The sequence below is a fragment of the Macrobrachium rosenbergii genome, chromosome 57, assembly GCF_040412425.1.
Source record: "Macrobrachium rosenbergii isolate ZJJX-2024 chromosome 57, ASM4041242v1, whole genome shotgun sequence".
Lineage (NCBI taxonomy): Eukaryota > Metazoa > Arthropoda > Malacostraca > Decapoda > Palaemonidae > Macrobrachium > Macrobrachium rosenbergii.
This window is the reverse complement of record NC_089797.1, coordinates 3,777,891-3,800,390: the sequence shown is the minus strand read 5'-3', so window position 1 is coordinate 3,800,390 and position 22,500 is coordinate 3,777,891. Positions and strand designations below refer to the sequence as shown.

The 22,500-nt window shown below is 40.0% G+C and overlaps 1 protein-coding gene across 3 annotated transcripts in view; it reads left to right on the top strand.

The window, feature by feature from the left end:
• LOC136836964 (probable G-protein coupled receptor Mth-like 3) overlaps positions 1 to 22,500 on the top strand; it is a 59,656-nt gene that overhangs the window by 36 nt on the left and 37,120 nt on the right. Inside the window, exon 1 of one of the 3 annotated variants that reach the window (XM_067101495.1) lies at positions 1 to 562. This exon is cut by the window's left edge and continues 36 nt beyond it. The gene's annotated coding sequence lies outside the window, so the exon portion shown is untranslated. Of the gene's footprint in view, positions 563 to 8,085; positions 8,233 to 22,500 lie in introns of those variants that run through there. The other 2 variants (XM_067101496.1, XM_067101497.1) reach the window with 2 other exon arrangements.

Below are 22,500 nucleotides of genomic sequence, written 5' to 3'. Positions count from 1 at the left end.
AAGTCCTTCTCGAAGTGAGCAACTGGTCCGCGTATCATGGACTCAAACTCAGACACACAAGACAGCAGCAGCAGCCAGTAAGCCAGTCAGACACCCGCATGCCCATCCCCGACGTACCCCCTCGGCCAAAGAGCCCCTTAGGGGGATTAAAAAGTACCCCCTTCCACTACCCCTGGCAACCCCCGGCACCGTATCGCACGGTCCGCACATTGTCTCGCTCAGTCTAGGTTCAGAGGTGGTCGAGGTATGGTGTACGCGTTGCTGCCAGTGGTTTTGCAGTGGAAGTTTCAGTGTCAGAAAATTCTGAATCAAAAGTCAATCATTTTGCTTAATATTCAGGTGGATCAGTGATCGCGGATCATAAAGGAAGGTTGAATTCACCAACGATCGAATATAAACTGACGGAACAACGAATGAAAGAAAGTCGACGAAGAAAATTCAAAACGTGGAAAACTGGAATTTGTGGAGTTGAATGAAAGTTTTCGCTCTCGCTCCCTCTCTCTCTCTCACGCTCTTTCTCTCCGCCAACACGTGAACGCTTGTGGGCTAATCCTATTCGAAGGTAACTATTCTCTTGACTTGTACACTATTTTATTTATATATTTTAATATTTAAAGTACTTATTTAAGCAAACTTCACTGGCGAGGACAACTGGTTCGACTTAGGCGTACCCTAGGACGAGGCTCCCTTTGTGTTTTCATATTGTGGTTATCGGAGGGGTATTTCCACCCACTAGCCTTGCTCCCCTAGACCTGGACGGCCGTCTTCATACCCTCCACCTATCTCTCGTCTTCCCTTCCCCTTCCCCCACCTCCTTTCTTCCCCTCCCCCGAAAAGAATGTTCGGCCTGACAATAAATTAGGTAGGCTTTTCCGTCGATGGTTCGTTACCTGCCTTTTGTGTGACCTTTTCCGTCGTGAAATGTTGGTCATTGTTATAGTCGCTGGAATAATACGTCTGGGTGTAGGCCTATATTTGTAGCCATATGTGGTCTCCTTTTTTTAATGTTTTTTATACTTAAAGTGTAGGATATCATGTTCTCGAACGACCTTGCTTACTTAATTTGCATAAATGGATCATTACAGGCCTAAAACCTAGGTGGACTCTCCACTGGTGTGTGTGGTTGGTTAACCTGGCCGGGTTTTTGTTCATAAGGTTAATTCTTTATTCAGCAAATAAAGGATCGGTTGAAACTCTCTCTCTCTCTCTCTCTCTCTCTCTCTCTCTCTCTCTCTCTCTCTCTCTCTCGTGTTAACGTAGGCTCAACAGTCTTGTATCCGGTCTTGAAAATGCCATTAGGATTGGAGGTAAACTCCCACGCTTTAGTTGTTACGGGCATTGTTTTCATTAAGGCAGAGTGAAGCTATATTCACTCTTTGAGGCTTGAACTACCTCTCCCCGTCGTCTTAAAAAAAAAAAAAAAACTGCCTAGGCAATGGCAACAGAATGTTTTTTTGCATCACCGCAAACCTGATGTGTTGCTGGTCAGCAAGCCTGGATGAGTAGGAGAAAGTCTACCTAGTATTCTTCTTAAATTTACTTCCTTGATTGTGTTTTTAGCTTTGATTGCTACAAGCCTATTCCAAGAGGGATATAGATATATATTAATAATAAGCTTTCACCTTCCATGGCTGTATTCCAACTCGTGCACAGAGGCTCATCAAACCCACCTGGCCATATTTACAGCCACATTTTCATACCTTGGGCGATGTCTACCCAGACCATTGCTTCAGCCAAATGATGATAACACACTCTCTCCCACCCTGTTCCTCCCATACAATCAACGCACTCTCTCTTGAGCCAATCCTTCTCCAGCTGTCAATCAGCTGTCAGGGCTAGGCTATACGTCGTCTCTTACCTGTTGCTTGTTCAGAGCCCAAAGACTTATTGTTTTGTTCGTGGGTCCGTAAATCCCATGATCTTTGTTTCATGTAGTGACAAGAATGCTTCTTTTCTTGGTATCCTACTGGAGTGAACGAGTGTGCAGTGGGTCCACAACTATTTGCATGGTTCTTTTGCCTTGGGGATGCACTGATACTTAAGGAGTTCGATATCAAGGTTGAACTGCAAATACCACCAAAGTATTAGTACACAATGATTTTGATGGCATTTTCACCTCCAAGGAGTAAGCAATTCTCCACAGGCTATTGTTTCTCAGTTTTTGTGGTTTGGGGATAGCCTAGTGGGGGCCAGTGGAATTAGGTATAAAATAATCAAGGCCAGCAAGCAGTAGCTGAAATTATTCTTAATGTAAATGTCGCCGCATCTCATATAAATATTGCAGTCCTCTGATTGTAACAGTTCTTGGTTTACTGCAATTGGTGTTGTTATTGAAATGTTGTAGAACACTGGTATTAATTTCTGAATACTTTTGAGATATTTTCAAGTGTTTTGATAATATTCTGTATCGATATTACATTATAAATTATGTTTATGTTGATTTTCGGGTCTGCTTTTAGGTAAGTGTAGGCGAGTCCTTTTCTCTGTAAGAGCAGGGAAGGTCTGGTGATGTTTGCAATTATTTTATAGGATAAATTGAACCCCCGTGATGCGGGTTCGCCACTACTGTTGGGTAGGTGCGGTTTTTTTTTTATCACCATATAACTCGTGCAGGTTTTTCAACTACCGAACACAACTAAATCAAGTCTTTATAGTATAGAACGTAAAAAAAAAAAAAAAAAAAGTTCGTAGGATTTTTTTTTTTTTTTTTTGTAAAGCTGAAAAAAGTTCAAAGTTCACAGCTGTGGGTAGGTGCAGTTTTTTTATGACCACGCAGTCAGTGTGGGTTTGTCAACTACAGTACAGAGAACTGAATCAAGGCTTTCTTTTTTAAAGTTAGAATTTGAAGAAAAAAGATATTGTAGATTTTTGGTTTTTATTAAACTGAGAAAAAGTTCAACGTTCATGGCGTTTTATATGTTGCACTTGATACTGTCACAGTGTTGGTAGAGATACTGTTGTGTAGGTAGATACAATGGTTAAAGTAAACGTATGTTTTTTTTTTATTTATTAATATATAGTTTAAACAGGATGAGAAAAGTATGTTGCTCCTAGATGACGAGGTTATTCGCTTGCTTTTAATGCTTTTCGTAGCTTGGTAACCATATGATTCATGCTTATTTTTTGTTTATGCACAGAATTGAAATGGTTACTAGGCCTTTGGTATTAACGTACAGTTGGTTTAGGTAGGCTAACCCCCAGGCTTTTTTTTTTTTTTTTTTTTTACAAAACTGGAGCATTAATGTTTAAAATAATTTCTGGTTACGTTCAAACTGGTGTTTCAGACAATTACTGAGAACATCATTGTCGAAATATTTGAGTTACGGTAAAATGTATATATCTATTACTTTGTCGGTATTGTGAAGTAATTTTAATTGTTTTAATTCTTTTGCCTTTTTGGGTTTGCTTGTGTATTAGGCTACGGTAAAGTACGGTACAACTGTTCTACTTTGAAATACCAAAGGAATCACTAAAATAGTATGACATTTACCTGAGGGTTAACCACAATAGGTCTAAGTTTTCGTTTTCCACATTGCTTAATTAGGCTATGTCTTGTATTCAGGTATATACCGTAAGATGGCGATTTTAAAGACGTAACGAATTATTTATTGTATTCAGTTGCCGTAAGATAGACAATATTTTATTTTGGTATGAGAAAACGGGTTGTTTTCATCTTTTCTCGCTCTCTCTCTCTCTCTCTCTCTCTCTCTCTCTCTCTCTCTCTCTCTCTCTCTCTCTCTCTCCCCTTGTCGATAATGACTTTTAATATGCATTAAAATCTCTCTCTCTCTCTCTCTCTCTCTCTCTCTCTCTCTAACACATACCGGCGATGATTTCTATCTCTCTCTCTCTCTCTCTCTCTCTCTCTCTCTCTCTCTCTCTCTCTCTCTCTCTCTCTCTCTCTCTGTTTATGCGCTGTCATGAGAATTTCCTGATAAAGTTGGCCAATAGCCACCACACTCGTCTGAATCAGGACCGGTAATTATTTTGACACATGTTGCAAAGTAAACATTCTTAGAAGTCTAGTGAGCAGATGCTGGCTGAACTCGAATGCACTTCTCTGAGAACATTATGACACCGCCTTATCTACGCTATGGCGCCCCTGGGAGAGACGAGATTCAAGTGTTGTCGGCGTTGCTAAGTCGTAGAAGCATCAGTTTTATCTTTTTGGTATAAATAACAGTAGCTCTTCAGCTTCTGGGTCTATGGGCGTATTTATGTAGGAGGTAGGGTCCTCAGTGCAGCTCACTCAATTCATTGTTGGCGTTTAAAGGGTGTTTGCAGCGTCCCTTTGGCCCCTAGCTGCACCCACTTTTTAGCCTTTTTACCTTTTCCCTTCATTCTTCAGCTGCTGTCCAACCGCTCTAACTGCTACTTCTTAGTACAGCTGTGAGGTTTTCTCCCAGTGATTGTCTTTACAGCCTAAATTTTATGAATCAGATCAACTTCTGGCTCTGTAGAAATGCAGATGCAAGTACAACAGAGTACATAGGCATAAGCAATATGAAAGAATGGTGACTTCTACACCAATAACGATGAATGATTTTAATGAATAGGCCTACGGTGAGTGTTCACCATCCGACAGTAGTGAATGCTAATGCCAGTTATGAACTACAGTGTGGTATTGGTGATACCCTTCGTTGCAAGGGTATCACTAGTGATACCATTGCTACGATTAATAATAATACTGTTATTCAGAAAAGCACTGGACCTTAATGTGGTTTTCTTCATGTAAACTAAAATCACTTGATATCATGACCAGTACTGATGTCTTCCGTAGCCCATGGAGGAATGCAGAGGAATCCCCAAAATGTATTTTTTAAAAGTCTACAATATTAATGGTTATATAATTATCTGTAGTTAATACCGTTGTCACATATTTCAATGGAAGTGTTTGGAGACTGTGATATATACGGTACACATAGGCTACACTCATTCTGGAATGTTTGTGGGGACGTGAGTGTAATGTGTACTGTTAATGATTGTAATGTATATGTTACGTAAGGCACTGTATATATATTGGGTACCTATAATTACGTCCAGTGTCTCAAGCCCATATTTCTAGACGCAGCTGTTTTACCTTCCCTTTCATCTATATATATAGGCCTATATATATATATATATATATATATATATATATATATATATATATATATATATATACTGTTTATATATACACACATACATACATATGCATACATGCAAGATAAAATTGCCTTTACGCTTTCCTGAATCTAAAAGGCCTTTGTTGTTTTCAATAGTCTAGACATAAAAATGTCATCTTTGATTAATTCAGCCCAGTTTTAGTGACAAGTGCTGGTGATTTTTGTTGTTGTATGCAATGGATTATTGGTTGCATAACGCTCTCTCTCTCTCTCTCTCTCTCTCTCTCTCTCTCTCTCTCTCTCTCTCTCTCTCTCTCTCTATATATATATATATATATATATATATATATATATATATATATATATATATATATATATATATATATACACACACATATATATATATAGGCTAGGCCTATATAGGCCTATGTGAGTTTGTGTGTGTGTGTGGAGTCTTGGTTCGTGGTCTCGTAATGCCGTGACTCGGTCTCTTGTGGTCTCGAGAGACTACGACGGCCAAGGCAAGGTTGTTGAGGCCACATCATGCAAGGTTAGGCCTTCATTAGCGCGAAATTCTGTTGTTCCATAAGTGCAAATGAACATAGGCCTATTTAGATATAGGTAAAAGTAGTAGGCTAAGTCTTAGTACTCCCATCTTGCTTCACGACTGTCGTAAATTCTTACACATTGCTTATGTACTCTTTTACTAACGCCATTATACTTACAACCTGCATTTGTACAAGTCAGAAGTTGAACTGAGTTACTATTATTTATTAGAATTAAAACATTTCAACGTAAGAAGCCCCAAATCACAATGGAACTGGAATTGAGCCTAACAGAGTCAGGCAAAATTAGTTTTCTCAAATAGAGTTGTGCCGTTGTGTCGCCTTTGCAGAACTGACAGAGATGAACTGTATTGTGTAGACTTAAACTGCATATCCTATAAGTAAGGCTACAACTTGATTTTGTAACAAAGCAGCTATCAGTGCTTAAGAATGTCTGTCAGACTGATTATTTTCAAAGTATCACAGGAAGAAGTTTCTGACCTCATCTGAAAGACAAATGTTTTACCAGGTCTGAAGTTTTGTGAAAAATCGTCGCCTAAAACACCATTGTTTTTCATGTCATCTTACATTGCGCTTTGTGGGCAGCTGAAGGTGTTTGACTTTTGGTTTGAAGGGTCATGAAGCCTTATCATTACTTGTTATCTTTGCCATTGGACTCTTATCTAGACTATCATTTAAAGACTTCGTACAAATGTTTCTAAACCTCAGTTCCCAGTAATAGTCACGAGCTTCTAGTTTATAACTTGTTGATTGACAAAGACCTTTTAGGAAGACTGTCTCTGGCAGATTTTCTGTGAATTTCATTTTGCAAACAGTTTTGAATTGTAGAAATTGCCCTCAAGTAATTTCATGTGGGGGCTGATGTATATTTTATTGATCTGCTTGAACACTGGTTCAGCTCAGAGGCTGAAATGGTTTGGATATGTAGTGAGAATGGGGAGGAGCAGTTAGTTAGCCAGGAATGTTGTAGATTTTGTAGTACCACGATGAAGACCAGTGTAAGGCCCAAGGAAATATTAGGAGGGGTGGCCATAGAGGAAGTCTCTGACCACACACACACACACAGAGAGAGAGAGAGAGAGAACTCATTACACATCAAGGGAAATATGACCATACGACGTTAATGATACGTGTGTTATAGCTGTTAGGTAAAGTCTTGCGTGTGTTATTGCTGTAGTTGGTGGGGGGGGGAGGGATGGGAATACTGGTGTCCTGACTTTTTCGGGTGGATCGAGTAGCCTATACTGTCATTTTGCACTGAAGAAAGGATAATACTAACCTACCCCGTGCCGTTATGATGATTGTGATGATAATTAACATACAACCCTCCTGACTGAATTCCATTGTTATTAGGCTATAAACAATTCACTTAAACATTTAGCCTAAGTGAGCTTTTGCATGTTTGTTAGAGGCAGTGTTTGCTGGCTGCGAGTTCAAATCACCTTGTAGGCTGAGGATTAGACTTGTATTGAGTTTCTAATTGCGTTTGAAAGTCACGTATATCGTGTGAAGATGAGATTTAAAGTAGCATTTTTACTAGTGTGCCATTGAGCTTTCTATGAAAATTTGCTTTAGACCAAGAGGTGGTAGGACAAATGGGGCCACCGACTTCTTAGTTAAAACAAAAATAAAAAAAAAAGCCTTCATAGTCGGTGGTACTGTATCTCATTGTGGTAACACTGAGTTCATATACCGTGTTAAGTATGTTGAATACGAATTAAAATCTGTTCGAGAGCTTAAACTGCTCTCTCGTTCAGGTAACAGTTTTATATTGATGTGTATAACGTGAAGGTGATTATATATATATATATATATATATATATATATATATATATATATATATATATATATGTGTGTGTGTGTGTGTGTGTGTGTAGTGTAAATATATATAATATATATATACACATACAGTATCTGTGTGTGTGCATGCATGCATGCATGCATTGAAGAGTCCCTACCTTGCTTGTCACTCACGAGAGCAAAAGCAAAAAGCGATGTGATTTCATGGCCATTGTCGTTTTTAATTAAAGAGAAAATACGTATTATTCGTTATACGAGACGTGTCTTGCGTCTCACATTACGAATAAAACGTCACGTGTAAACCCCCCTCATCCACCTCCCCAGACCCAACCTCAACAACAGGAGGCCACCCCCTTCCCCAGTCTCCCTTCGAATCTGACAGATGTCTTTTTTTTTCTCCTCGCTCCATTTGCCTCTCAGGACTCGGCGTGACCCATGGCCACAGATGCAGGCCACCGCCTGGAATCGAATGTACTTTATGAATCACTATGTAGCAGCCACTTGCCACAGACAGAATCCGAGAACTTTTATGGCGGTTTTTTTTCGTTCGTTCGTTCGATGATAATCGTCTTTGCCTACAGTTTGTTTTCTTTAATCATTGTTTTCTCTTGCAGATTTGACCTGGTCGGTGTATATAATAAGTAATACAAACGCTAAAATGGCCCCATTCTCTTCAAGAATCCACACACCAGTTTTGTTTACTCGAAGGAACTGGACCGAAGCCAGAGTCGAAAGACGACGTTCGGACGCCACCCTTGTGTGTATGCATTCGAACTCCTGTTTACGTTTTTGGCCCGGCGATTTGATCTGGTTGGCGGCCGTAGCTGGCTTTAATCCCGACTTAAGCCTAATGTTTATTTGTTTAGCGTTTTTTCGACTTTTTAATGATTTTCTACGTCGCTCGCTACAGCTGACTTCTGTATGTGAAAGGAGATAGTGTCTGTGATTGTTTGGTTAGCTTGACGATATAATGGCTTTGTATAATTATTACGTGCGTGTAGAGTGTGTAAAAGTTGTAATTGTATGCGTGTATGTGTATATATATATATATATATATATATATATATATATATATATATATATATAAATAAATTCAAGGAAATTACATATAGAATATTTATCAACAAATATTTATATACCTAATTCATATATACCTTAGAAATAACTTTTATCAACAAATATTTAGTACCTAATGAATTCAATATCTTATAACACACCCAGGGTATAGTGAATTCAATATTAAACAGTATATATGACTATAATGACTTAATATTAGAATAGAAAAATTCGCGCTTGTAAAAGTGAGAAAAAATTCATTTATATATATATATTATATATATATATCTATAAATATATATATATATATATATATATATATATATATATATATATATATATATATATATTGTTCAATAACTATCGAGAACGCCATCTCTCGTCAAGCTCACCTCATTTGCATCTGTTATTCTTGTGTAGCCGTTAGACCATTAATAAAGGCCAGTTTTAATGGAGCCGACATGTGAGCTATCTCTGGATTAGATGTGTATTGCCGTACTTTGTAAGTGGAGTGAGTTGTTTGTTGTTTGTGCATTTGAAAATGCCGGCTGTCCCATTATTGTGCGTGTGTGTGTGTGTTTTTTTTGTGGGTGCTTCCAACCATTTCTCCTCAGCCCCGTGGTGGCTTTGCTTTTAAGTTAACAATCTTACCATCACCCTTAGCCCCTGGGGGTCCCCTTTAAGGGGGTAGTGCCTCAAACGCTGCACTGTAGGCATTAGCCTACTAAAGTCTCTTAGCAGCGTCCCTTCGGCCCCTAGCTGCAACTCCTTTCATTCCCTTTACTGCACCTCCATTCATATTCTTTCTTCCATCTTACTTGAAACCCTCTTCTAACAATTGTTCCGCAGTGCAACTGCGAGGCTTTCCCCCTGTTACACCTTTCTATAACATTTTACCATCAATTTTCCGTTTCAGCGCTGAATGACCTCAAAGGCCCCAGCGCGTGGCCTTTGCCCTAAATTCTATATTCCAATTCCAATTCCAGTTTTTGGTTTCCTCTTGTCATATTTGAAGTTACATTGACCTTTTTAATAGTGCTCTCTAGAATATTACTAGAGTATATGTAACAGTCACAATAGAAATGAACATTGACTCGTCATAAGTGCACTGTTATTTAATAGCGAATCTTAAATCTTCTTGTATAAGCCACAGGGTGTCTCGTGCACGCTAAACATTTCAGTGAAACAGGTGGAGCATTTTTGTAGAGTTTCAGCCCTAATTGATCTTTCTTAGAATTCGTGTCGCTCGAACTACCAAGAACCGAAACTCTACGGAAATATTTTCTGGCTGAATAATAATAATAATAATAATAATAATAATAATAATAATAATATTATTATTATTATTATTATTATTATTATTATTCAGAAGATGAAACCGATTCATGTGGAACAAGCCCACCAAAGGGGCCATTGACCCGAAATTCAAGCTGCCAAAGAATATGGTGCTCATTTGAAAGAGGCAGCAGAAGGTAGTATGGAATAACGAAAGGAGAGATCAGTACTAGAAAAGAAGATATAAATTAATAAGAGGATAAAAATGTAAGTAAATTATTAAAGTACAAGGCGACATCCTTCATGGCTAGGACAATGCAGTGCAATTTTACGACACCTGAGTGAGACTTCCACAGTCCAGCGGCGTGAGGAATAAAGGACCTCAGGAACTCTGGAGAAGTTCGACAGTGAGGCACGCTGACTGCACACTGGTGCTGCTAAGGGGAAATAACAAACAAACCTGTCAGTGCGATGCGTGAAAAGTTTGATAGTCACAGGTCCCTTGGGATTACTGCTTGTGGTTCAGCAACAATGCCACGTTCAGTAGGAGACCACCCAAGTACAACCTAAGATTAAAAGAAAAAAAAAAAGTGACGAACAAAGAACCCTTTTGCCGATCATTACCAACATCATGCAAACGTGCTCGACCTTGAGAATACTCTAGTTTGGTTGTTTAGTGTGAGTTATTACACTACCAACAAAGGTTATTATTTCTTAGAATTTGTTTCATGTGACTTATAACACTACCAAGGGTTGTAATTATTTCTTAGAAGGCTGATACAATTATATAGGCTATGTATAGTACATATGGTTCTTGAAATACTGGTGGCATGTAGTGCTGGCTTATATCAGAAAATGTGTTACCTTGGTGGGGTAACCATCGGTGCACCTCATGCCGTGCACTGTGGGCATTACTTAAGGCTCTTTGCAGCGTCCCATAGGCCCCTAGCTGCGACCCCTTTCATTCGCTTTACTGTACCTCCGTTCATATTCTCTTTCTTCCGTCGTACTTTCCACCCTCCTAACAATTGTTTTCATAGTGCAAATGCGAGGTATTTCTCCTGTTACACCTGTAAAATCTTAATACTCTCAATTTCCCTTTCAGCCCTGAATGACCTTATAGGTTCCAGCGCTTGGTCTCTGGCCTAAATTTTATATTCCAGTTCCAATTCAGAATACTGTGCAAGTTTTGCACTGGGCGGTTCAAACTATTACTTCAGTGCAACGCCCAATATGTACGCTTTTTGGCGTAAAGCAATTTTTTTTCCTTTCATTTTTTTACTGCCGTTTCATCACGGTTCAGTGACCTTGATAATTGCATCGCCAGTTATAGCTATCAAATCAGTCGCTGAACTCAGGATCTATGCTTATGATTAGATAGTTTTTTTTTACCTATTTTTTTATACAGACAGCTCATTAGTGTTTAGTGACCTTGGCACTCTGGGGACACTAATTACGGTATCAAAGGTGCAGCCTCCCTTATTTGGGGTGGGGTGGGGGGAGGAGGAATGGTCGGCCGCGGTGGAAAGATGTATGAATAATGCATGAATATACAACCCACCTTACATCTATACCACTATTTAATTTTACATCTATACCATTATTTAATGTTCTGATTGTGTCTCAAGATTAGGGCACGTGGATATCATAAAATCGCTTTTGTAATATTTTGTTCAAGTAGGTTAGAAATATTCTTTTACATCGAGTATAAAAAAGTATGCATTTATCAAGCATTTAGAGGTTTCCTTAAAGTTCTTCGGCTCAGTAATAAAAAGCATGTTTTCGTTTTATTGAATTATGAAATCTGTTGTTTATGTGTAGTAGGTTGTAAGTTGTGGAAGTGTTAGCATGTTATAGTTTTCCAGTGAATGGACTTGTTGCTTATAATCTTATGCGAACTAATAGCTGCGTTAACTTTCTTTAGCTGCAGTCCGCAGAATAGTTGATCATATGATCTATAGCCTATATTAGTGAGAGGGAATAAAAATTAAATGCAATGTAGGATATACATATGAGTCTGAAAGTAAATAAACATTTAACGCATTAATGGAGCTTCTAAGGCAACATCACAGGGTCTCCCAATAGTGCCGTCAGTGGACTTTATGCGGTGCACTGTAGGCATTACTCGAGGTTCTTTACAGTGTCCCTTCCTTAGGGCCCCTAGCTGTAACCCCTTTCATTCGTTTTACTGTACCTCCGGTCACATTCTCTTTCTTCCAGCTTACTTTCAACCCTCTCCTCTCCTAACAATTGATTCATAGTGCAACTGCTTTGAGGTTTTCCTCCTGTTACACCTTTCAAACCTTTTTTTTTTCTCTCTCAGTTTCCCTTTTCGGCTCTGAATGACTTCATAGGTCCCACCGCTTGGCCTTTGGCCTAAATTCGACATTCCGTTTCCCACAGTTGTGGCGTAATCGTGGTTCCTGTGGGAAGTTTTCAGGAGACGCGATTACCTCGACAATCACCTCAACGAGAGGAGGTGAAGAGCGAAAGATTATATCCAACGCCCCTCCTTTTCTCGACTGAGGGCTCGCTGACCGTGAGAACCTGGTGGGAGAGGAGAGCAAAGGGAGTTTTTGGATGTCAAAGGAATGCCCTCTTATCCCACGCTCCACTCACACACACAGGCAGGCAGGCAGGCAGACACACACACACGCACACACAAAAGCAGCCACATGGGAATTCAAAAAGGGATAAGATCATATCCTATCTCTGCTTCTCTTGCCCCCCCTTGTGCATTGGAATGCAAGAAAGGGGAGGAGGAGGAGGAGGACTTGGAAGATCACATACACTCCTCCCTTTTGAGCTCTTGTCCCTGAACAAGGGGGGGCCCCTCCTACCCAACCCCCACCTGTCTACCATACCCTATACCCCCTCCTCTCCTCCCTCGATGCCAATCACCCCTTGGAAGAGCAAGTGGCTGGATCCTGGACTGGTGCTGGGGGCGTTGTGCACTTAGAACCCCGAGGCCACGGGCGGCAGGTTCTTTCTTGAAGGAATGTTCTTCATTGCGAGGCGGTTTTTTTTTTTTTTTTTTTTTTTTTTTTTTTTTTTTTTTTTTTGAAATTTAACGAAGAGGTCAACTTTCTGCTTTTGGCGTAATGCTGTGGGCCAATTCGTTCAGTTCATCGATTCATTTGGAGGTCTCACAATGGTTAATTATTGACTGGCCTCCCGGAAAGTTTGTGGTATATGAATGGTATAGCTTTGTAGTCTAACTTTTCCCCTTTTTTTTTTATAATTCCACAGTTAATAAATACCAATCTAACCATATATTTTGGCAGCAGCCACTTTTGCCTGGAACACTGATGCACTTTAAAAGGAGCCAATTGCCTATTTATTTTTATACACAGCTGAATACTAAGACTGTAAAACCTTTGTCTTCAGTTCAGGAACCCTGAAAAATCTTTATTGTTTTTCCCAGTATGCAAAGCCGTATTTTATTTCGACGTTACTTCCCAGTCACCGCTAGACTTAAACGTTCACAAAAACATTCAGACTCGCTTAAAGCGACAGGTGTGTGCGCGCGCACGCACGCGGCATGGTGTCAGACCAGTTTTGGAAGAGGGTGCAACGTTAATTTGTTTAGTCCGAGTCGGGGGAATGGAGAATGGCATGTTGCCTGAGGCACCTTAGGTCGCCGTGTGTGCCCGAGGACAGGAAATGCTTTTTCGGACGAGAGAGAGAGAGAGAGAGAGAGAGAGAGAGAGAGAGAGAGAGAGTATCCCTTGATATTCCCTAAAGAGAGAGAATGAGAGAGAGTCTCCTTTGATATTCCCTAAAGAGAGAGAGAGAGAGAGAGATCCTTGATATTCCCTAGAGACCGAGAGAGAGATCCCTTGATATTCCTAAAAAGAGAGAAAGAGAGTTAAGTATATCTTAGTTTAACCAGACCACTGAGCTGATTAACAGCTCTCCTATAGAGAGAGAGAGAGAGAGAGAGAGAAGAGAGAAGATCCCTGATATTCCTAAAGACCGAGAGAGAGAGAGAGAGAGAGAGAGAGAGAGAGAGAGAGAGAGAGAGAGAGAGAGAGAGAGAGATCCCTTGATATTCCCTAAAGACCGAAAGACAGAGAGAGAGAGAGAGAGAGAGAGAGAGAGAGAGAGAGAGAGAGAGAGAGAGGATGGGATGGGCCTTCGTCTCGGAGTTTACCTGATCGATCGATCGAGAGTATGTTAATTTGTTAATTTAACACCAAAAGCGACGTAAGGCGGAAGCTGAGGGAAAACAGAAATCTGTAAGACACTTTTTTGGATAAAATCTCTCTCTCTCTCTCTCTCTCTCTCTCTCTCTCTCTCTCTCTCTCTCTCTCTCTCTCTCTCTCTCTCTCTCTCTTTAAGAAAGGTCTCCATGAAACTATTGTAGTTTACGTTAGAGCTATCTTTACGTTGAGAGGAGAGAGAGAGAGAGAGAGATACGAATGATGTAAGACCATTTTGATATCAAGCTCTCTCTCTCTCTCTCTCTCTCTCTCTCTCTCTCTCTCTCTCTCTCTCTCTCTCTCTCTCTCTCTCTCTCTCTCACCAAGAAACGCCTCCATGATATTATTGAAATTGATGTCAGAGCTACATTGAGAGAGAGAGAGAGAGAGAGAGAGAGAGAGAGAGAGAGAGAGAGAGAGAGAGCCCGCAATGCGATACGAATAATCTAAGACCAGTTTGACATCACCATAGGGGAGACTTGAGCTCTACCTCCGAGCGAGAGGAGTAGGAGGGGTGGGAGGTGGGGGAGGAGGTAGGGAGGCAGGTGACCTAATCAACAGGTTGCTTTGAAAGGCTTGGAAGCTTGGGTTAGGCAAGGCAAGGCAAGGCGAGGTAAAGGCTCTCTCTGCCTTGAGGTAAGGATTCGGATGTGGCTGCATTGTATGTTCTTGTGTGGGCGTTGGAAGATCGTGGTCTCTATATTATTATTATTATTATTATTATTATTATTATTATTATTATTATTATTATTATTATTATTATTATTGAGATGAACCCCTATTCATATGAAACAAGCCCTTCAAATTCTTGCTTCCAAATAATATGCAGAAGATAATAGGAGATGCAGAAAGATATCAGTTATTAGAAAAAAATTGAAAAATATAAATTAAAAGATAAACAGATAAAAAATCATTATGAGAATACAAGATGAAATGAGGTTAAGAGAACAAAGTGTGTGGCGGTATCAGATAAATTAATCTTGACCAACATTCCATTTACGACAAGACTTTGGAATTTTTTTTTCTTTTACAAAGCCTCTTCACCCTGCGCCCTCCGATTGCTCGACTGGGCGTCTATAAACTCTCTTTTTTAGACTTTTTTTTTTTTTTAGAGGGAAAGTCATCCCAAACTCAAGTTCTTTTCCCTTTTCCTGAAGAACTTTCGAATGGAGTTAGGATCACATATGGGAACTGCAGTGCTTGGTCATATTTTGCTAGGCCCGTGGATCCATTCCTGCTTACCGCCCACCACTCCACCCAGCAGTCTGGGGACAGAATTACTTAGTATTTGTTAATTCCTTCTTGAGAGAGAGAGAGAGAGAGAGAGAGAGAGAGAGAGAGAGAGAGAGAGAGAGAGAGAGAGAGAGAGAGAGAGCAGTTCTGCATGTGGTTATCAGAAGTGCATACAAACTTATACTATCAGAGAGTCATTATGTTTTTTAACCATGTTCCGAGGCAAATCTTCGAGATAAGTCTTACTTCTGTGATAAGAGAATCCTTATACTTAGCAACCAACACTCTGACATGTGTTTGCTCACATGGCTGGCTCTCTCTCTCTCTCTCTCTCTCTCTCTCTCTCTCTCTCTCTCTCTCTCTTAGAGACGTAACATAGCAGTGAACCATAATTATCATATGTTACTTTGTTTGAAATCTTCCATCATCCAAGGCTTGAAAGCATTCTCTCTCTCTCTCTCTCTCTCTCTCTCTCTCTCTCTCTCTCTCTCTCTCTCTCTCTCTCTCTCTCTCTCCCCCGCTGCATCTCGGCAAAATAAATGTAACTTGTTGCATCACAGTGCAGAATAAAATGTAGCGGTAACAGAGAGAGAGAGAGAGAGAGAGAGAGAGAGAGAGAGAGAGAGAGAGAGAGAGAGAGAGAGAGAGAGAGCAATACCAAGTAGCACATATAACGCAATATTAGGAAATGAATGCCAATTTATCTCGAGTTCTCGAGTAACATCTTGAAAGATGGAAACTGCTCTTTCTGTGTGTGAGATCCAAGTCAGACTTCCTATCCCAAGCCGTGGGAAGAAGCAGCCTTTTCTTTTCCTCTTTTTTTTTCTTACGCTTTCTACCCCTCGTTTCTTTCTCTAGCTCTCTTTTCTTGCTTTCTTTTTGAGGCACGGAGAGAGAGAGAGAAAGAGAGAGAATCTTTGATACCGAAGACGGGTTCTTGACGCGCTTTTGTGGTACCTCCTTCAATCAGACCAGTTTTTTTTTTTATTTCGTGTTGTTGTTAGCTTCAGAAATTTTTCCTTGGGGCTTAAACCTCTTTAAGGTTGTCTTTGCAAGATATACTTATTTATCTATCTATCTGTCTATCTATCTATCTATCTATCTGTCTATCTATCTATCTGTCTATCTATCTATCTATCTATATATCTATCTATCTATCCGGCCTTAAACTGCTGAATCGTGAATTAAATCCTGATGTAGAGACACCTCACGAGATGCACTGTAGGCATTCTTTGCAGCAGCGTCCCTTCGGCCCCTAGCTGCAACCCCTGTCATTCCTTTTACTGTACTTCCATTCAGATTATTTTTTTTTTCCATTTTGCTGTCCACCCTCTCCTAAAAATTATTTCATAGTCAACTGCTTTGAGGTTTTCCTCCTGTTACACCTGTCAAACCTACTTACTCTGAGTTTCCTTTCCAGCGCTGAATGGCCTCATAGGTCCCAGTGCTTGGCCTTTGTCCTAAACTGTATATTCCATTTCATTCCTGATGTAGATAATTTGCAGAACTCCAGTCACTTAATGCACAAAGACAGAAAGCTATACGTGCATTTCTTTTCTTTATGCACCTACACAGGAGGCTACAAGTGCATTCCTTTTGTCTCTAAATTTAGACACTTGTACACCTGCACACATTCCTCCCCTATTCATAATTAAGCCTGTTAACCGCCCATGATTTAATACAAGTGTTTTGTTGCATGAAATGTCAGGCATTTCAAAAAATCCCGCATTGCAGTGACATTATTAACAGAAACCTGCTTCATGCAAATAATCTTTTTCAAGGTGTTCTTGAAAATGTGAGACGGAAGATGATCCCTTTGTGTGATTTTTTTTTTTTTTTTTTTTTTTTTGGGGCCGCCCGGAGGGAGTTTTTTCCTCCCAGGTCATTCCGAAGGGAGATCGTGCAAGGTTGGTGCCTGAGGCAGGGAAATTCCGTCTCTTTTTCTTTTTTTTTTCTTTTTTCTTTTTTTTTTTTTTGGTGTTTTTGGGCGGAGTCAAAGAACCGGTCAGTTGCGAGGAGCTGATGTTGCACGCTCCGAACTCTCTCTCTCTCTCTCTCTCTCTCTCTCTCTACAACATCATGCTTAAACAGTAATTATTTAATTACATTTGCGATTATTACAGACATAGCGTGTATATGAAAGCATATACCGTTTTTTTTGGATGAATGCAAAACCGCATGCATTTTAATCTTTGATGATTTAACTGTCAAAAGCACAGATTCCAAACATCAGTCGTTAAGTTTAGCCCCCAACGCTCCAGATTCGCTTTAGATATCTTTTAAATTTGTTGGATATGATGCACTGCTCAGAATGTAATAAATTCATAGTTTATCAACAGAAGCCAATATGATTGTCTCATTCTGTTGGCATTCCCCCTCTCTCTCAGCACCTTGTGACCCATGGCCGCTCTCTCCAGACCTCTAAAGGTTGATCTGTGCAGTGCCATTTAAATTCAGCAATTCATTGCTATCTTTAATATTCAGTGCTCCCAGTAGGGGAGCACTGTAGGCATGCCTCAAGGTTCTTTGCAGCGTTCCCTCAACCCCTAGTCGCAACCCCCTTTCCTTCTTTTTACTACACCTCCGTTCATATTCTCTTTATTTCGTCTTACTTTCCACCCTCTCCAAACAAGTCTTTCAAAGTGCAACTGCGAGGTTTACCTCCTTTTACACCTTTAAGACCTCCTTTACTCTCATTTCTCTTTCAGCGATGAATGATCACTTGGGTCCAGCGCTTGTTCTTTGGCCTAAATTTAATATTCCAGTTTCGATTCCAGTAACCAGTACGTGTAGATTCTGCGACGAGTTCTCTTTGCTCATCTCTTGCCTAGACCCAGTGTCGCCTTCCTCAACGTACCCTACATTGGCACTAGGAATATACCCTACATTGGCACGACGGATACCCATTACAGAAAACGATCCTGAGTGCCACATGACCTTAACCCATCAACAACATAATGTTTCGGTCGAAAGCAAATATGTTTTTATGATTTTGACATTTAAACCATTTTCCAAGAATAAAGTGCGGACGGTTGCAGGTCCATCTGAAAATAATATACGCTTTCAAATTCACGCTGTGTCAGTAAATATAGCGAAGTTAATTAATTATTAACAATTACTTCTAAGGCTTAATGTATCAGAGAGAGAGAGAGAGAGAGAGAGAGAGAGAGAGAGAGAGAGAGAGAGAGAGAGACGTCAGTAGTAAAGCTGCAGGCAGGTGAAATTTATGCCACCGTTTTCATTTTTTCTTTTTTTGTTGGGGGGATTGTTGTGTTGGGGAGGGGGAGAATGGAGGGGGTGGTTTGGTTCTTCAGGTTTTGACAGTAACCGATCAGGTTATCATGTTGGGAAATGTTGAAGATTTGCTCTCTCTCTCTCTCTCTCTCTCTCTCTCTCTCTCTCTCTCTCTCTCTCTCTCTCTCTCTCTCTCTCTCTCTCTCTTCAGACCTGATACCATTGCTTTCACTAACCCTTATTTATAATTAGTGTCTCCTCACATGGAAGGGTCTCGGCGATGTAATTCCCCTTATTTTGGATAACTGTATTCCATGTAATCCCCTTGTCGTATTCTGTAAGTCTCTCCTCACATGGAAGGGTCTCGGCGATGTGATTCCCCCTTAATTTGGGTAACTGTATTCCATGTAATCCCCTTGTCGTATTCTGTAATCTGATTAGTAATTTCCCCACTACTCAGATATTTTAATCATTCATCATGATGAAAACTATATTCTTCATTAAACCAATAATCTCCTCAGATACACTTCTTACTAAATCCTCATGAGGACTCTTACTAAATCCTCATGAGGACTCTTACTAAATCCTCATGAGGACTCTTACTAAATCCTCATAAGTACTCTTACTAAATCCTCATAAGGACTCTTACTAAATCCTCATAAGAACTCTTACTAAATCTTCATAAGGACTCTTACTAAAACCTCATAGGGACTTTTACTAAATCCTCATAATAAATCCTCCTAAGGACTTACTAAATCCTCCTAAGGACTCCTACTAAATCCTCCTAAGGACTCTTACTAAATCCTCCTAAGGACTCTTATTAAACCCTCATAAGGACTCTTACTAAATCCTCTTAAGGACTCTTGCTAAATCCTCATAAGGACTCTTACTAAATTCCCATAAGGATTCTTACTAAATCCTCATAAGGACTCTTACTAAAACCTCATAGGGACTCTTACTAAATCCTCATAATAAATCCTTATAAGGACTCTTACTAAATCCTCTTAAGAACTCTTACTAATCCTCATAAGGACGACTACTAAATCCTCATGAGGACTCTTTCTAAATCCTCATAAGGACTCTTACTAAACCCTCATAAGGACTCTTACTAAATCCTCATAAGGACTCTCACTAAACCCTCATCAGGACTCACTGATAACCTCAATCAGGTTCATGAACCTTAAGATGAATCGATACATTTGGTCGTATGAAAAGTAACACAGAACCTTGTAACATGAACTTGGTGGCCACATTTGCCCCGTGCGTGATGGTTCCTCGAAAGCACGAGAATTTTCGTGTTTTCGTGACGTGTTGTCAATACACGAAAGCTCGCCCAAGCTTGAGACGGATGGGATATTCCGCGGTTTTCGGAGGTGACAATTAAGCTAATTTCTTCTGGCTATATTGAGCATTTTTCCAATTAGCTAGCCTCCGTGGCGGGGTATAGTGGCGTCACTGTTCTTTGCAGCGTCCCTTCTGCCCCTAGCTGCGACCCCTTTCGTTCCTTTTACTTTACCTCCTTTCATATTCCCTTTTTTCCATCTTACTTTCCACCCTCTCCTAAGAATGGATTCATAGTGCAACTGCTTTGAGGTTTTCCTCCTGTTACACCTTTCAAACCTTTTGCTGTCAGTTTCCGTTTGAGCGCAGAATGACCTCATATTTCCCAGCTCTTGGTCTTTGGCCTAAATTCTATATTCAATTCACTTCATTTCCAGTTAGCTAGCACAATGGCCAGGTAGTCTGTAAGCATGGATTTATTAGAGACAGAGATATTGGTTTATTTAATAATTTTTCGTTTTGGGACGGGCATACCATTATCCGATATTTGTTAATTTATTTGTCTTTGTAATAACTGACTCTTTTTTCTGTATTTCCCTTTACCTTCTATTACTTCTTTCGAATGAACACCATAATATTCTTTGGAAATTTGAATTTCAAGTCAGTGGCCCCTGTGGTGGGCTTGTTCTTTATGAGTGGGGCTCATTTCTGAATAATAATAATAATAATAATAATAATAATAATAATAATAATAATAATATGGTCGTGGGAACTTGTGTGCCAAAGACTGCTGACCCAAGTTAGGTCACCCATTCAAATACTGACCAGACCCAGTGTATTTCAGACCCCAGTAGCTCAGAAGATGTCTCCACTTTTTGTAGATCCCGGAAATTTGTCAAAAGATTAATTTATTAGCCATGCCTGAATGAAAGCAAAATACTATTGTATGTCAGTAGAAGTCGTGCACAGGTAACAAAGTTACCTAACCAGACCTTTGGTAATGAGTCACACTGAGGCCCGACAACTCAGCAGAGCGAGCTGATGAACCTTGGTTGACTTATTGTGTTGTAACTCCCGTACATTATATATAATTTACGCTTGTCACTGTAAAGGTATGTCATGTTCTGTGCAGTTGGCTGAAGAAATTGGCAGGAGAGGCCCGCGTTTGCTTGCGTGTGAGGTTCTGTGGCCTTCTTCGTTTTTTCTTGTTCTTCTGGGCATCGCAAGAATTTGAAGACCTTGAGAGAGAGAGAGAGAGAGAGAGAGAGAGAGAGAGAGAGAGAGAGAGAGAGAGAGAGAGAGAGAGAGAGAGAGATGGCTTCATCCGTGTATTACTGTAGAATGAGGACCTACAAATTTTTCAAATGTGATTAGGAATGTATACGATCAGCCTAAACATAGTACTCATGGTTGTTGAGAGAGAGAGAGAGAGAGAGAGAGAGAGAGAGAGAGAGAGAGAGAGAGAGACTGTAGAGAGAGAGAGAGAGAGATTATGAATGGCTTTAGCCTAAACATAGTACTCTTGTATAGAGAGAGAATGAGGACCTCCGTGTATTACAAATTTTTTTCAAATGTGATTAGGAATGTATACGATCTGCTTAAACATAGTACTCATGGTTGTTGAGAGAGAGAGAGAGAGAGAGAGAGAGAGAGAGAGAGAGAGAGAGAGAGAGAGAGAGAGAGAGATGGCTTTACCCTTGTATTACTGTAGAATGAGGACCTACAAAATTTTCAAATGTGATTAGGAATGTATACGATTAACCTAAACATAGTACTCATGGTTGTTGAGAGAGAGAGAGAGAGAGAGAGAGAGAGAGAGAGAGAGAGAGAGAGAGAGAGAGAGAGATGGCTTCATCCGTGTATTACTGTAGAATGAGGACCTACAAATTTTCCAAATGTGATTAGGAATGTGTACGATCAGCCTAAACATAGTACTCATGGTTGTTGAGAGAGAGAGAGAGAGAGAGAGAGAGAGAGAGAGAGAGAGAGAGAGAGAGAGAGAGAGAGAGAGAGAGATGGCTTCACCCTTATATTACTGTAGAATGAGGACCTACAAATTTTCCAAATGTGATTAGGAATTAAACAAACATTGTACTCATGGTTGTTGAGAGAGAGAGAGAGAGAGAGAGAGAGAGAGAGAGAGAGAGAGAGAGAGAGAGAGAGAGAGATGGCTTCACCCTTATATTACTGTAGAATGAGGACCTACAAATTTTTCAAATGTGATTATGAATGTATACTATTAGCCTAAACATAGTACTCATGGTTGTTGAGAGAGAGAGAGAGAGAGAGAGAGAGAGAGAGAGAGAGAGAGAGAGAGAGAGAGAGATGGCTTCACCTGTGTATACTACTGTAGAATGAGGACCTACAAATTTTCAAATATGATTAGGAATGTATACGATTAGCCTAAACATTGTACTCATGGTTGTTGAGAGGGAGAGAGAGAGAGAGAGAGAGAGAGAGAGAGAGAGAGATGAGAGAGAGGACCTACAAATTTTTCAAATGTGACTATGAATGTAGCCTATAGGATTAGAGAGAGGTTGTTGAGAGAGAGAGAGAGAATATATCCTTTACCAATCATGCCTATTTCTCTTCACAACAATTGCTACCTACTATAGTGGATCAACAACCAGGTACAAAATTCACTGCATACATTTATAGAGACACTCTTTCTTGTAACAAAGGCTTGTTTGCAAACTACTAGGCCTAGTTTCTGTTCATAATTTGCTTTGATTTTTGTTACGAATCATA